The sequence below is a fragment of the Camelus bactrianus genome, chromosome 8 (assembly GCF_048773025.1).
Source record: "Camelus bactrianus isolate YW-2024 breed Bactrian camel chromosome 8, ASM4877302v1, whole genome shotgun sequence".
NCBI lineage: Eukaryota > Metazoa > Chordata > Mammalia > Artiodactyla > Camelidae > Camelus > Camelus bactrianus.
Window position 1 is genome coordinate 13,706,585 of NC_133546.1, and position 16,467 is coordinate 13,723,051.

Here is a 16,467-nt window from a genome sequence, read left to right on the forward strand (position 1 = left end):
TTAAAGCTTTTCATATCTACTAGCCGTTGAATTTTCAGAAGAGATGGCAAGGTCAAAGATTTCAAGCCAGCAGTGTACAACCCACATGCTGAAGAAGACATTGCCAGGGTCTGATTAGATAAGCCATTGCTTGCTTTGTGTTTATTTTTCAGGCTGTGAAAATGCTCATATTCTTATTTTTTAACTGCAAAATCTTACTTTAAAAAATGTGCACGTTCTAGTACTCCCTATTCTGCCTGAAACAGCATCATGATAAGGAGATATTAAGAATAATGGGCTCCTTTGTAGATTCACACAAGCACACACATTAACTGCTTTTGGTTTCTAGACTGACCCAAGAATCCTTCCATTCTTACTTGTAGACTGGGGAATTACTTTGTTATTTTTGTAAGGAAGAGTGGTTAGGTTATTTATGGTCCCTAGTAATGAGATGTCCCAAACTTTTGGACATGCTACTTAGTGCTTTAGAAAATTACAAAGCTTATTCATTCATTCATTCTTTCTTTCAACACATATTTATTGAGTGCCCATCGAATGCCTAGCACAGAGTTACTGTGCTTCCCATTCAAGGCTCTAAATCAAGTCACCAAGATATTCTTTTCCAGCGTTTTGGAGACACCTTCAGAATTGCTTGCGTTAGTGATGGAGAGGAAGGCAGCTGTGCTGTATTTTCCACTTCTCCACAGTCCAAGGCTGTCAGTTACCCTGATTTCTCACCAGCAGCCCTTTCTCCTCCAAACTGCAAGACGCAGGTGTCCTCGCACATCCTCTCCCATGGGGCAGTTGGTGGTTGACTTGTTTCCCTGAGAGAGTTAATACTCTCATAAAAACAGTTTGAGATTTCTCAAAAACAAATACACATTGCCCACATCGCAGGCAGAACTTGTATGACTTATGCTTATTTCTCCAGAAAGACAGATCACACAAGATTTGCCAATGAAATTTAGAGCCAGAGCTGCCCATCTTGTGCATACATCAAAACATTTTCAGATATGTTTCAAATGAGCTCACAAATGTAAACACAACCCTTTGAAAGCACAATACTAACTACAATGATGAAAATAGAATTTAAAATCAACACTTAACTCTACCCCGCAGATTCATTCTCTAGCTACAAAGCCTTACAGCAATTTCACTTGGAACTGGCAACTCTTTACCCTTGAAACTATCACTTATCCCTTGCTTTCCCTAAATAAAAAGTCTGCTTTTGTTCTGGAGCAATTACTCTACATCAAGATATCCAAGTCATTTAAGAACCCAGCTCCTACTCTCCTGTCCTGCATTTGCTGATTATTTACCAGAAAACTAGGAGAATTAATTATTTTATTCAATTTATGAGTAACTGATAATCCAACATTCATACAGAAACTACAGGGAAAGTTCAACATACAGATTAAGTTCAAAGGTCAACCTCCTGTGGATATACATCCAGTATGGAGACAAATGTGATTCTTCTAACTTTTAAGGAATGTATTGCTTTGGGATTTAGTAGAAAGCTAGCTATTCATATATCAGTTTCATTTACCAAGATTTTAAATTGGCTCCTGAGTCAAATCTGAGATTACTCTAAAGTAACAAAGTGGAGAAGCCATGAGTTGAGGGTTGGAGGGGGTAAGGAGTTGAGGGGGTGTGTTTAGCTCTTTCATTCATATCATTTATGTCTACATGTTCCTCCCCCTCCCCAGCCACTGTGGAAGCCTTTACAGAAGCAGTTATTTACACAGAACAAATTTAACATAGCTCCCACCACTTTGTTCAAGATGTGTCTAAATATAAACAAATAAATGAATATAATTGAAATGCAGTCACCAATAAGCCAAGATAGCCAATTTGGCTTCTCATTTCCCTAGAGTTGGGCTGCTCTCTACCCACTGCGGAGTGACTAGAACGCAGACACAGAAAATGATTTGCCCAATATGGAGAGAAAGTTTCTAAGGGTACATTTTTGAAGGATACCTGAAGGTATCTGAAAGGTTTCTGCACTCCAGGGCAGATCAAGTTACTATAATCCAACAACTTCAAATTTCTTCACAAATTCTACAAAGGGTCTTGTGAATATCCAACCTTTAAAAATATATTTTAACCTATTAATTCTACAAACTTTCATTAAGTGTCAAGCAAAATGCTTGGGCTTTTTCAAAACTGGAAACTGGTTTCATTAAGTCAACATTGCTTACTCAAAAAAAAAAAAACATTATAGAGACATACACTGTAAATTATTGAGATATTTTTATGTTCTAATAATTGAACCCCTTTGTGAATTTTTAATCTTAGATCTGCTGTATGTTGTTTTTGACATTAGAAAATACTCCAGTTATTTTTTCTTGTGATTAAGAACCCAATGAAAAGACCCAAACAATTACTAAAATTGTATAGAAGAGAGATTGACTATTTTATCCCATTTTATAGATCTCCCATCCAAGTCTCAGTTGGTGTCTTGAGATTCTGTATTCCTGGGAATTGATCTCAATTCTATCAGCTGTGTGTGGTTTCTTTCTTTCTTTCTTTCTTTTCTTTCTTTCTTTCTTTCTTTCTTTCTTTCTTTCTTTCTTTCTTTCTTTCTTTCTTTCTTTCTTTCTTTCTTTCTTTCATGACTTCTTGTCACTCCTACAAATATAATATCTATAGGAGGGGGTAGCTGTGATAAATCAGAATAAAAGATAGAAAATCAAAAGTGAAACTACATATTCTTCTCCCTCCTTCTCTCCCCTCAACATGTTACTTCATTACAAGTTCATTGAGAGCATAATTAGTTACATAAAAAAGGATTCCAAAATCTAATTTGCTTATGCTTATGCAATGAAAGCTTTGAAAAGTGAAACAATCACTCAGATATTGTTTTGAATGTTATTATGCTCTTGAGAATTCTATGGAAGAAATCATGGGCAAAATATTTGAATTTTACTTTCTCTTGGAGATTTTGAAACTGGTTATTTCAGAGTGTGAAATTATGAAGTGTTTTCCTGAGTAAAGACGATGAGTCAGTGAAAATAATATCCAATAAGTGACTGTAATATCCAGTATTTCAAGCAAAACTTTACAGGAAAAAAATTCCATGATTGGAAGTTGCCAAGAGTCTCTAAGAATATTGTTTTGACAGTTTTATTGAGGTATAACTGCCAGAGAAGGAACTACACACACTTAAAGGGTACAGTTTGATGGTTGTTTTTTTTTTTTTTACTGGGGACTGAACTCAGGACCTTGTGTGTGCTAGGTAGGCACTCTACCACTGAGCTATCTCCTCCCCAGTTTGATGGGTTTTAGGACAAATATATCTATCTTTGAAATTATCACCACAATCAAGATGATGGGCAAAACCATTTACCCAAAAATCTCTCCGTGGGTCTTTGTAATCGTTCTATTCAGCCCCTCCCAAGTGCCCACCTTGTCCTCTCAGGCAGCCACTGGTCTGCATTCTGTCACTATGAAATAACTTGCATTTTTTACTACTTTATAGAAATTCACAGAAATGGAATCACCTACCATATACGTTCTTCTTCTGGCTTCTTTTACTCAGCATAGCCATATTGAGATGCATCCATAATTATATTGAGTGGCTGCATTCAACAATAGTTGCAGGTGATTTTTATTAAAACTTTTTTTTTGCTTATATGGCTTTCTTAAATATTCAGTAGTGCTATGTATCAGTTTTTCTCTTTGTAATGAAAAGATTTAGGCATATGTTCATGATATACATACATATCTCCTCCCATTGAAATCTAGAGAATAAAAATTCAACTGGCATTTGAGTCTGAATTAGAGAGGAAGGAAGTTCCATTCTGTATTCAATAAGCCTGTATTCATTTTATGTGTTTTTCCTGGTTCATATCCCTATTCTAGTCCGAATAGTTGAAGAATTTTTTAAAAATAATTTTATTATCTTTACACAACAGTTGTTAGTTTGGCTGGGAATGATGCATTTTAGGCCATAATTCCAAACTTACATATGACAGCAGTAATTTCTCAATTTAGGGGGAAAATATTATGGAAAGTATAGTTATGTGCCTTAAATGTCATAGCAATGTAAAATGACTTATTAAAAAGTATGTCTTACCTGCTTATATCCATGACCTGGATCGAGGTGTGTGAAATTGTAAAAATTGTGACAATTTCAAACCAATATTAATTTCACACTTTCTGCTACTGATACTAATTTTTGCATTTATCAGATATCTAAAATAACTGATAAAACTATATAATATCATCTCAATTTTGAAAGGATAAAAGCTGAATATATATGTTAGTGTGTGTGTGTATATGCCTAATAAAAAAAACTAGAATGTTATGATAATTCTTTCTGGATGATAGAATTTAAAACGATTTTTTTTTAGAATGCTATGAACTCATCTACAAAACAGAAACAGATTGGCAGACATAGTAAACAATCTTATGGTTACCAGGGAAAGGGGGTGGGAAGGGATAAATTTGGGAGTTTCAGATTTGCAAATGTTAGCCACTATATATAAAAATAGATTTTTAAAAGTTTCTTCTGTATAGCACAGGGAACTATGTTCAATATCTTATAATAATTTTTAATGAAAAAAATGAAAACTAATATATGTATGCATATGCATGACTGGGACTCTGTGCTGTACACCAGAAATTGACACATTGTAATTGTACTTCAATAAAAAATATTTTTTAATGATTTTTTTCTTCATTATGCTTGCCTGTTTTCTCCCCAAATTTTCTACATTGAACATGTGTTACTCCTGCCAACAGAATAAAAAAAATGTTAGAAATTTTTAAACTATCTAAGGAAGAGTAAAACCTGAAAGATACACATTCGTATAGTATATTATGACAACCCAGTACACTGTATTCGCAGTATTGAGTGATAAATTATAATACTATAAAGTTTCATAAAGAAATAAACAAAAGAAGAGACCTTAAACATTGAGCAGTAGTTCTCAGACTTGGTTGCATACTAAAATAACCTGAGAGTTTTAACAGATACTAATGCCTGCGTCCCAACCCAAGAGATTCTGATTTAATTGGTCCATGGTGCAATGGGTACTGGATTGTAAAAAACTCCCCAGCTGATGCCAATGTGTAGCCAGAGGTTGAGAACCACTGCTCCAGAACCTTGAGATTGAACTGACTTTCTTGATGTCACCTGGCTTCCTACTGGGAATTAACAGTCAACTGTAATAAGCTAGGATATAGGAGAAAAGCAATTTCCTTTTAGTACAGTTTTTAAATGGTATTACAGGAAGGGGGAGTCTATACTGTGGAATCATAATAATTACATAAATTCAATCTAATCCTTCCAAGAAAATCAATCCACCAGGAAGGGGTCCAACATAGGGTTTCATGGCATAATGAATTTTGCTTTACAGTGGGAATATCTTATAGTGAGACTGTATTTTTAAAAATCATGCCAAATTAGATGGTTATTCCAGTATGTAGTTACAGATAAATATAAAATTATCTATATTCAACTATATACTCCTTATCATATTCCTAGGCAGAAAACCATTAGATTATGAAATGTTGAACATTTGCTCTAAAGTATAGAATTTAATCACTATAGAAAAATATTTGGTCAGCCAAAACCCACATGCTTTCAGTCATGAAAATAATCAGTGTGAACTGATAAACATCTTAACTAGGAATACATTGAAGAAAGGCAGATAAGTTCATCTAACATTTCTTTTGCATTCTTGTAAACTGACTTGCTAAACACTTTTAGAATAAATGTTAAATAGTTTTACAACATTTTCAATAAACCCATATAAATATGCACAACTGATTTTTTACAAAGGTGCAAAAGCAATTCATGGTGGGGGGAAATAGCCTTTTCAACAAATGGTGCTGGAACAATTGTACATCCATAGGCAAAAAAAGTTAACCTTAACCTAAATCTCATACCTTATAAAAAAAACTAACTCAAAATGGATCAGGGACTTAAATGTAACATGTAACACTATAATACTTTTAGGGGAAAAAAAATAGAAAATCTGAGGCATCTAGGCTTAGGCAAAGAGTTTTTAACTTGACACAAAAAGCATGAAGAGGAAAAACTGGTAAGTTACGCTTCTTCAAAATGAAAAACTTCTGCTCTGCATAAAACCCAGTTAAGAAAATGAAAAGAAGCTATGGATTGGGAGAAAATATTTGCAAACTACATATCCAATAAAGGACAAAGGACTAGTATCTTGATGTCAAGAGGGTCATCAAGTTATGACGGTTCGACTTACAACTTTTGGACGTCACCGTGGTGCAAAAGCGAAATGCATTCAGAAGGAACTGTTCTTCGGATTTTGATTTTTGATCTTTTCCCAGGCTAGTGATACGCAGCACGCACCTCTCGGGATGCTGCCAGTGGCAGGAAGCCATAGCTCCCAGTCAGACCCACCATCAAGAGGGTAACAACTGATATCCTTACAACCACCCTGTACCCACACAACCTTTCTGGTTTTCACTTTCAGGACAGTAGTCAATAAATTACATGAGAGAGTCAACACTTTATTATAAAATAGGCTTTGTGTTAGGTGATTTTGTTAGGTGATTTCTGAGCACATTTAAGGTAGGCAAGGTTAAGCTATGATGTTCTGTAGATTAAGTGTATTAAATGCACTTTTGACTTTTAACAATAGTTTCAACTTATCATGGGTTTATTAGGATGTAACCCCATCATGAGTGGAGGAAGCTCTGTATAAGGAATTCTCAAAACTCAACCCTGAAAAACCAAGGAATCCAACTAGAAAATGGGCAAAAGACTTGAAGAGACATTTCACCAAAAAGGATACATAGATGGCAAATACATACATTGAAATGTGTGCAACTTGGGAAAAGCAAATTAAAAACACGATGAGCTATCACTACACAGCAACTAGGGTAGCTAAAATTAAAACATAGGGACGGCATCAAATGCTGGCGAGGATGCAGCAAAGCATCTCATCCATTGCTGGTGAGAATGTAAAATGGCACAGCCTCCCTGGCAGCTTCTTAAAAAATGAAACAGGCAACTGAGCACATGACCCAGCAACTGCACCTTGAACCTTTACAGACTTATGTCAACACCAGAACCTGTACATGAGCATTTACAGCAGCTTTATTTGGAAGCGCCCCAAAGAAAAAACAACCCAGATATCCCCTAACACACTGAATGGTTAAATAAAATGTGGTACGTCTATACCATGAAATACTGCTCAACAGTAAAAAGAAACCCCCCATTTGCAACAGGTTAGACAAATCTCCAGAGAACTGTGCTGAAAGAAAACCACCAATCCCAAAAGGTTATGTAGTGTATGACTTCATTTATAGAACAGTCTTGAAGTGACAGCACTGTAGAAATGGACAAGAAATTAGTGGTAGCCAAGGTTAAGGAAGGGTAGGGGAGGAGAGAGGGGGTATGGCTATAAAACTGCAACAAGAGGGATCCTGGTGGGTTGGGAATGTTCTGTACCTTGACTGTATCAATGTCAATATTCTGAGTGATATGTATTACAGTTTTGCAAGATGTTACCATGGTGGAAACCGGGTGAAAGGTATATGAGATCTCTGTATTATTTCTTACAACTGCCATATGTCTACAATGAACTTTTTGGAAGTTTAATTAAAACAAAAGGACAATAAAATATATATTCTCAGAAGGGCTAAAATAAAAATCCAAGATACTTGTTTTTATTCAATTTTAGTCTCTGCAATTTCCCATCATCCTTTTTAAAAATTTTTCTTTCTTTTTTTTTTTATTTAGGTATAATCAGTTTACAATGTTGTGTCAATTTCTGGTGTACTGCACAATTCTTCAGTCATATATGAATATACGTATATTCATTTTCTCCCATCATCCTTGAAATGCCCTTTAAAATGAATCTAAGCCAAATTAGATGTCAACACAGTGTTAATAGGTTGATACTTTGTTTTGCTTCTAAGCTTGTTAACTCTGAAACAATCAGACTTGATAAAACATAGAAACAATAGATTTCCTGACTCTGCCCTGCTGCGTAAATACACTCTTTTAAGTCCTTGGCTTCATCTGCCTATGAAGTCAGGGTCCCGCCTGTAATTATCCTGGCCAGTATCATCTCCAAATTCTCCTGCCTCCAAGGAACCAGATCAAGCAAGAAATAAAAGCAAGGGAGATGAACTCAGAGGACCATCTTAGACTCTAGACGAGTTCCTGCAAGTTTCCCTACCTTTTCTGCTTCTCTGTTCACGAGCGCTTAGCATGGCTTTAGTTAGCAAAATACATGTAGGAATCCAGCAATATCATATCAGATATCAGATAAAGAAAGAATAAGAGGGGGTACTTTGGGTTTTAAAATACTAGTTTCCTAGGGTAAATTTAACTTGAATAAAACTGAGCATGGTTTACATTTTCTAGAGTGAAAAGAAATCCACACCCTTCCTGGTCTACATTTAATAACAATTATTATATATTAGCTTTTCTGTAAACATTTGCAACATTCAAGGCAATGCAGCAAAGAATTCCCCAAGATTAAGAAATCAATAACTCTATAGCATTTAAAGCTCCAATAATGGTAAAGCTGTCAGCCAGCACATAGCAGCCACCAATATTAAGCTGATTTTTCAGCAGAGTAAGACTCAGACCCTGGCAGTGGTCTTACCCCAGAAATGTCCCCAGGAGAGTTTTTATTTCCCACATTTAATTGTATTTAAGTAAAATGGTTTCAGGACACTTTGGAGATATGCAGAGAAAAATCCTATCTTAACCTCTTTTCAAAATAATGGTCTGCCTAACTCTGGTGGCTGAGAGAAGAGGTAAGAGGATTTTGAAAGATCTGAACAGTTTAAATAGCTCGTTTACCATTCTGGGGAGGAAGACACTGAACTTTCTCCATTCCTGAAAAGAAGTGGCTCAAGGCACTAATTTCCCGTTTGTCCCTGGCTCCTGGGTTTTCTTTGACATTCCTGAGAAGGGTTTGGTCTGAACAAATTAGCAACTGAGTTGAAGAATGATTGCTTTTATTACTAGATAATCTTCCTATAACTGATGCAATTTTTCTCAGCACAAGTTGCAAAAACAATTCCTTTGAAATGCATTATCATCCAAAACTCAAAGCCAAGCAGGTAACTGTATGGGAGTCTCCTCTCCCCCACCCCAAGCCACAGTCGGGATTCAGGAAAGTGTGTGGAGCTGGTAAAAAGGTTCAGCCTTGGCCCTTGTTTGAGTTCTTCTTTCTTAAAACTGCAAAGTTCCAGTTTGCCTCTTATCACTACCTCTTTATCATTTTGTTCTAGTTCATACATTGATTGTGGAATCTGCTGCTCTGATCTGAAGTCCCTTTTCGGCCCTGACTGGACCCCACTACTTTCAGCTCCCCTCCCGTGTTCTCCTCCTCAGTTCCCCTGCCAGCCCTGGGAATCTAGGGGTAGGAGAGGGAGTTTGCTGTGGAGGAGACTCACCCAGGGCTTCCTTGCTTTTCCTAGCGCCTCTGGCAGCCCGTCAAGTGTCCTGGAACCCCTAGACTCTTGGAGAAACAAGCACAATACTCTTTGGGGGGGGGTGCTTAAAAGGAGGAGGGGCTGATCAGAAGAGGGCCCAAAGACAGTGAAATTACTCTTGGTAAGGCCGACACTTTGTAAATTGGCACATCTGGCTTCTTTCTGTTTTGTTTTTTCTTTTTGACGATGAAGTAAGGAAACTTTAAAACGTGTTTATTTCACCAAACATTGTGGGATCAAAAAATGCTGTCTTGACCAATTAATGGTAGGTGAGGATTTTGTCTATGGATCACTAACTGATGAACAAGAAGAGGTGAGATCAGTTGTATTATAGGCTTTGCCATTTGGAGAACTTTTTTCAAGAGGAAGTGCTGGTGGAAACAGTAGGAATTACGTTTAAACTGTTCCTAGGATCAAAAAAAATGAGAACTACTTATTTTGAAAATAATCACGTGGATATGACAATTAAAACTTTCATTTCAGAATCTCTCTCAGGTGCCACTCTAGGTCTGTCATGATTTCCCACTAAAACAAGAATTCTGAGACTGAGATTCTCTAGGAATTTTCTGTGAGCAACCGTCTGAGTAGCACAAGGATGCGTTTCAGAGGGCTGCCCCTAACTGGTTGGTCCTCCGAGGAAGGACTCCTGAGATGCAGGAAGAAAACAGGAAGGCCTCTATTTACATGTATTTAATCTCATCCTGTCTAAGTTACTAATTTGTGTATTTGGTATGATGTACCTAACATATTAGTGTTATAGTAATATAATATTTATAAATAAGTATAAATATGTCTATTGGATCTGATGCTCAAGTTTAAAAAAAAACTGATGGAGTATACAATCAAAAAGGCTGGAGATCACTTTGCTAAAGGCAAAAAAAATCAGGCATTAGTGGTTGACTATTAATTCATTCACACGTCACACAGCTCCCAAAGGATGGGACCACATTTTATAATTTTTGTTGCCCCGTGACCTAGCATCATCCTTGCAGGTGTAAGAGAATTGTTCATGGAGGGTACACTGGATTGTGAGAGGAGATAGAGAGGAATGGAGAGGAGCTGTTCTTAGATTAGTTTACCTGGATTTGTATCTTGGTCAGCCACTTGGTAGCTGTGTGACTTCAGGCAAGTTATTTAACCTTTCTGTGCTTTGGTTTTCTCAATAATATTAATGCCTGCCTTATAAAGTCATGAAGAGTAATTGTGAGGATACATATAATGGACTAAGAACAGTGCCTGGCAGCAAGAAAATATTTCCTAAGCAAGATTTCTTCTTTTCTGGGGCAGTGGTCTTCAACCTTTTTGACTATATACTGCATCAATGAAAAAAAAAAAAAGCATTTATCTTCAATGTATGTATATATTATTTATTTAAATATTTTTGTTTATGATATATTCTTTCTATTAGTGAACACTCTGGAGCATTAGTACTGCAAGGCAATGCTGTGTGCTATTTTGCCAGGATTGGACTGCATGCCTGATCGAATATGGCAGAAATAATGGTATCACTTCTGAGATTAGGATGTGAAGGACCTCAGCTTCCATCTTAGATGCACACTGGCTCCCACTCTCTTGTTCATTCTCTCTCTCATCTCTCAGTTGGAGGAAAGCAGGCTGCCATCTTGTGAGCAGCCCAGTGGAAATGCCCATGTAGGGAGGGGCTGAAGCCTCGTGCCAATAGCCAGCTAAGAACCGATGATGCTTACCAACAACTGTGAGAGTGAGCTGGCATTGGGTTCTTCCTCCTAGTGAGCTTGGGGATAATGACAGCAGTGACCAACAACCCCAACGCAACCTCATGAGACACCCTGAGCCGGAACCACTTGGGGAAGCCGTTTTCAGGTTCCTGAGACTCAGCAACTGTGTGAAATAACAAGTGTCTGTTGCTTTAAGGTGTTAAAAAGTGCTAAGCATTTGTGTCTAAAGGACAAATAAACTACATTTGAAATGGCAAGTCCAAGAATTTTTAGATGCTTATAAAAGAAAAAGATGGTAGATTCTTACGATTTTTAGCAAATGCATATTCCCAGTATTCACTCGACCTATCTGAGTGGAGGCCTTGGTGTTTCTCATGTCACAGTTTGGCGACAGCCATGCTCTGCAAGGTGGCTGCATCATTTAATTTCAGAACGAGATCTAGATTGAGCTCAGAGGCAGGTGTACGACCAGGAAATGAGCTCATTAAATGGCAGGCAGAGCCGCAGAACAATTTCACAACAAAGACATTGCAACAAAGGCAGAGCAGACCTGTGCAGTGACCACAAAGGCAGGATCAGCTGTGATAATCCCACGTGCAAATAAAGACCCAGGGGTGCTTGATTCAGACCAATTTAAATAAGACTGTAGGTATAATTGCCTTTTTCTTATGGCTGTTTGAGAGGCTCCAGAATTTTATAAGATGACACTAAAATAATACCTATTTTCAGATCTAATCATGGAGTTGGTGATATATGTAAATTTAAATACCAAAGGGGCAAGATAGGGGTAGAGAGTGAGGGGGTAAAAACCACTACGTACAAAATAAATAAGCTACAAAGATATAATGTACAACACAGGGAATATAGACAATATTTTACAACAACTTTAAATGGAGTATAATCTATAAAAAATATCAAATCACTGTATTGTATATCTGAAACTAATATAATGTTGTAAATCAACTACACTTTAAAAAAATTAAAATAAATAAATACTGAATTTTAATGTGGAATAGTCTTAGGATCTGGAAGAGCTTCCCTGGAGGTGCAGGAAGTGTCTGGAAGAGCAAACAGGAAAAGTAGAGCCCACTGTGGAAGGCGTGCTATTGCAAAAGAGGCCAAGCAGAGGTTGACAGTTTATTCCCCACAGAGGGAAGCTGCAAAGCACTGCAAAGTGCAGTAACTAAAATCAGTATTTGTGAAGGGCACCATGGGTGGGCGTGAAGATGATTGCAGTAGGTCTCTCAGATCTAGGTGGAAATTTGCAGGGTCCCATCTTCTCATTGAGAGGAGTGATTTTAAACATCTCTGCTGTTTTTTTTTTAATTTTAGTATCTCTGGTTTTTAATTGAAGTACAGTCATTTACAATGTCATGTCAATTTCTAGTGTACAGCATATTTATTTACTTTTTAACAGTGGTACTGGGGTTTGAACCCAGGACCTCGCGCATCCTAAGCATGTGTTCTACCACTGAGCTATACCCTCCCCCACTAAACATCTCTGGTTTTTAAATGTGAGATTTTAAACATATTTAGCCTTAATTTAACAGAGACAATGATTCTAGGATATGAACTTTTAGGGCACTGTCACCTTTATTAATAGGTGGCCCACTTTTTTATTCTCATAGCAAAATTATACTTTAGATTTCTTATGCTAAATGTTATTTTAATTTGTAAACATGGGGCCTTGTGCTCTAGTGTCACGTTTCATCAACGTGTCCTCCACGGTAGATCGCTGTGATGAGGAGGCCTCTACTTCACTCAGTGCACTGCATGGGGACTGGCCTGGTCACACATCCACCACAGGAGGCTTGTGCCTCTGTGTGCGTCCAAGTAGCATCTCCCCAGGTGGAGACTATTAATATATTGCAAGAGAATTTGGGTTTTCCAATTTTTTCCCCCAAAACAGCATCTCCCGTCCTTCCTTGTCACTGAGATCCCATTAATTATCCAACTTAGCTCTTCGTGAAACTCCTTCTAGGATCCTAGTTCATGGAGATGACAGGGGCTACTATCTGAACCCTGGGTTAATGCCACTCCCTGGGCTCCACAGGGAGTTCTTCTCCCCCTGCTCCCAGCATATCTGAATTCCCTTCCTCTGTTGACTTTTTCTTTTATACAAATGCTTAAATCTATTTGAGACTTAAAAATAAACAACCACTAAGCTTTGCTCAACTCCCTCAGAGACTGCCTTTCTTTCACAATCCAGTTCTTGGAAGAACAGTCTATGCAGCACATTGATCTTCACCTTACCCTCCTTCACTGCTCAGCTGTCTGCCATCTGGCATCTGTCCCACCACTGCAGCGGGCTGCTCTCTGCTTGTCCCTGTCGCCAGCAGCTGAGAACAGGCCTCAGCTTCTATCTTTGTTCCCATCCTGTGATCCAACACTGCGAACCACTCCCCTTGGGAAATCTCTTCTCCTGAGGCTCCCCAGCTGGAACTTTTTCTCAGGCCACTGCATTTTGGTCTCCTGCAGAGTTCCTTTGGACTCGCCTTCAGTGTGGCTGCCCCTCCCGGCCCAGGCCCAGGCCCTTTCTTCTTTTCTGGCCTCCTCTCACACTCCATCTCCGTCCAGAGTGACTCAGTCCACCCACAGCTGAAGTAGCCTCTTAATGTCTGAATGTGTCCCTCTGCCCCGTCTCTTTCTGTGATCCAGGATGGATGATCCAGCTGCCGCTTTGAACATCGACAAGTATAGGCAGACCTCAGAAATATTGTGGGTTTGGTTCCAGATCGCAGCAATAAAGCCAGTATCACGGGGGTGGAGGGTGTAGCTCAGTGGTACAGCATGAGCTTAGCATGTGCAAGATCCTGGGTTCAATCTCCGATATCTCTGTTAACCGAAAAAGAGACAGACATATCACAACAAAGCGAGTCTCACAAATCTTTTGGTTTCCCAGGGTAGATCAAAGGTATGTTTACACTATAGGCAGCACTCAGAGAGTTGGAGAACTTATGTTTATTACTCCAGCAGGCCCAGAGGAGTTAACATTCCAAGCTCTGGATCCTGTCTGCAGGTTTACATAGGCTTTTATAGGCTGCCAGTTTTACACTTTGCAATATCATATGCAAATAAAGTATAACAGAAGTTGACCAACCAGGAACAAGCGTTGTAGAAATAGACCAATCAGGAGTGAGAGAAATAACCAATCAGGAGTGAGCTCCATGTAAATGAAGTACTAAAAATGGACCAATCAGAAGTGAGAGTAATAACCAATCGGGAGTGAAGGAAATAACCAATCAGAAGTGAGCTCAGGGAACCAATAGAACTTTAGGGGTAAGTAAGCCGTTTCAGAGGCAAAAAGTGAGATAGAGCCTCTGGGCCAGGGAACCGGATGGTGCCAACAAGACAGTAGCGGCCCTGCTTGGGGGTCCTGGTGGTCTTTTTATGGGGCTTCCTGCCTGTCTTCAAAGTGAGCTCACCTCCCTTTTCTAAAAACTTACTCCTTCTCTTGTGTTTCCTATTTTTCTAGTTCATCAAGCCAGAAAGCTGCGAGCCAGCAAAATTACACCATCTGCTGCATCCACTCACCCAGTAGCCAAACTTGACGACACCCTGAAAGGTTTGATACTCACTCCCCTCCGTCCAGTTCACTGCTACAGACCCTTGTCAGGTAGGCTCTTACAATCCTCCCTTGTTACAATGTCCGAATGGACATCTTCAGCACAGCCGTGCATGGTTTGACGTGTGTATGTTTGTGCAAGTTAACTTTAACCCACATTCTAGAAATGGTTAGTGGATGTTTAAAAGCAGAATGGTGGTTACCAGAGGTTGGAGGGGTGGAGAGAATGGGGAATTCTTGTTTAGTGGGGACAGAGTTTCAGTTTGGGGGGTTGAAAAAATTCTGAAAATGCATCATGGTGATGGTTGCACAACATTGTGAAGTACTTAATGCCTCCGAATGGTTTAAAGATGGTTAAAATGGTCAGTTGTAGTTGTGTATCTTACCACAATTTTAAAACTGAAAAAAAAAAAAAAAAAAAAGGCTAATCAGAAGTCCACCCCAGAAGGCACTTCAAATATCTCAATTTGCACTAGAGGCTTTACTGATTAGAATAAGAGATGTTAAAGGTCATTTTCAACTGGTAACTAAGGTGATGGGGACATGTGGCTGTTGAAAAGAGTTACACAGGCATCTTCCTCTTGTGAGAGTGGGTGTAAGAACCAGGTGAATCTTTACACCCTCAGAATGGCTCCTTACGTCTAGAAATCCTAGCAATGTCCACTCTTCTCTCACAGTGACAGAAGGTTTTGTGAGGGAGGCCCGCTGTCATCCTGCCCTCAGAACACGGTCCCACGTGCCATGGATTAACTGTCAGGTGTCAGTCCCCAGAGTGCAGAGAACTGGGATTTCATGGTGCTGACACAACACATCGTGTGACTGGTTGCCTGCCTACTGGCTCCTAAACCTTTGTGCCTATTTTCAAGCTCTGGGGTGGCTGCTTTTGTGGTTAACACGCAATCTGAAGTGAGCTTGTAGGAGGAGACTGGTAATTCTTGGCTGCCTCTTGACTGTCATGTCATTTCTCTCTCAAAAGTCTTCCTTCCACTTTTCAACATCCCAAACTGAAACTCTGTCCCCACTAAACTAGAATTCCCCATTGTCTCCGAGCCCTCCCAGGGCTGCCTGCCCCAGGCAGCCTGAGCTCTCCACTCAGGGATGAGCTGGTTTAGCAGTCTGGCATCTTCCAGTCAAATTAGGTAATTTGACTTTCAGTTCCATTCAGTTAATCATCAATAAAGGATTTTTTTAAATTCTTAAATTTTTTTTAATTTTTATTTTGGGGAGGTAATTAGTTTTATTTATTCTTTTACTGGAGGTACTGAGGATTGAACCCAGGACCTCATGTATGCTAAGCATGCACTCTACCACTGAGCTATACCCTCCCCCTAAGAAAGTATTTTAAAAGCTGAAATAAATTATTAATATCTTCAAGGGGAGCTTATGTAACCTCAAAAGGAAAGAAAAGAAGGAAGGGCATCTAAGAGAACAGCAGAAACTAAAGGATGGTTTGCCAGGGACGCACTAAGCTGGAAAAATACAGAAAAGCTAATGGTCATACGGCCTCTTTTTAGGTTAAGTTCTGGAAAAAGCATTTCCTTCTAGAGTGTTCATTCACTTATGCTCCAACCTGAGGCTCTTCTTAGGAGCTTAGATAAAAGTGGAAATGTGAGTAAGCTACAGTTGCGGTTTTTAATTTAATAACAGCAGGAAGATCCTGAATGGAATCTTGATGAAGTCAATACCAATATTCTTGCAGGGCTTGTGTTTGTAGCTGATTTCCAATGAAAAACTGAGGGACTTTTTGCTGTAAAGCTGCACACGGGAACCAGAGGTGCCTTATCTGACGAA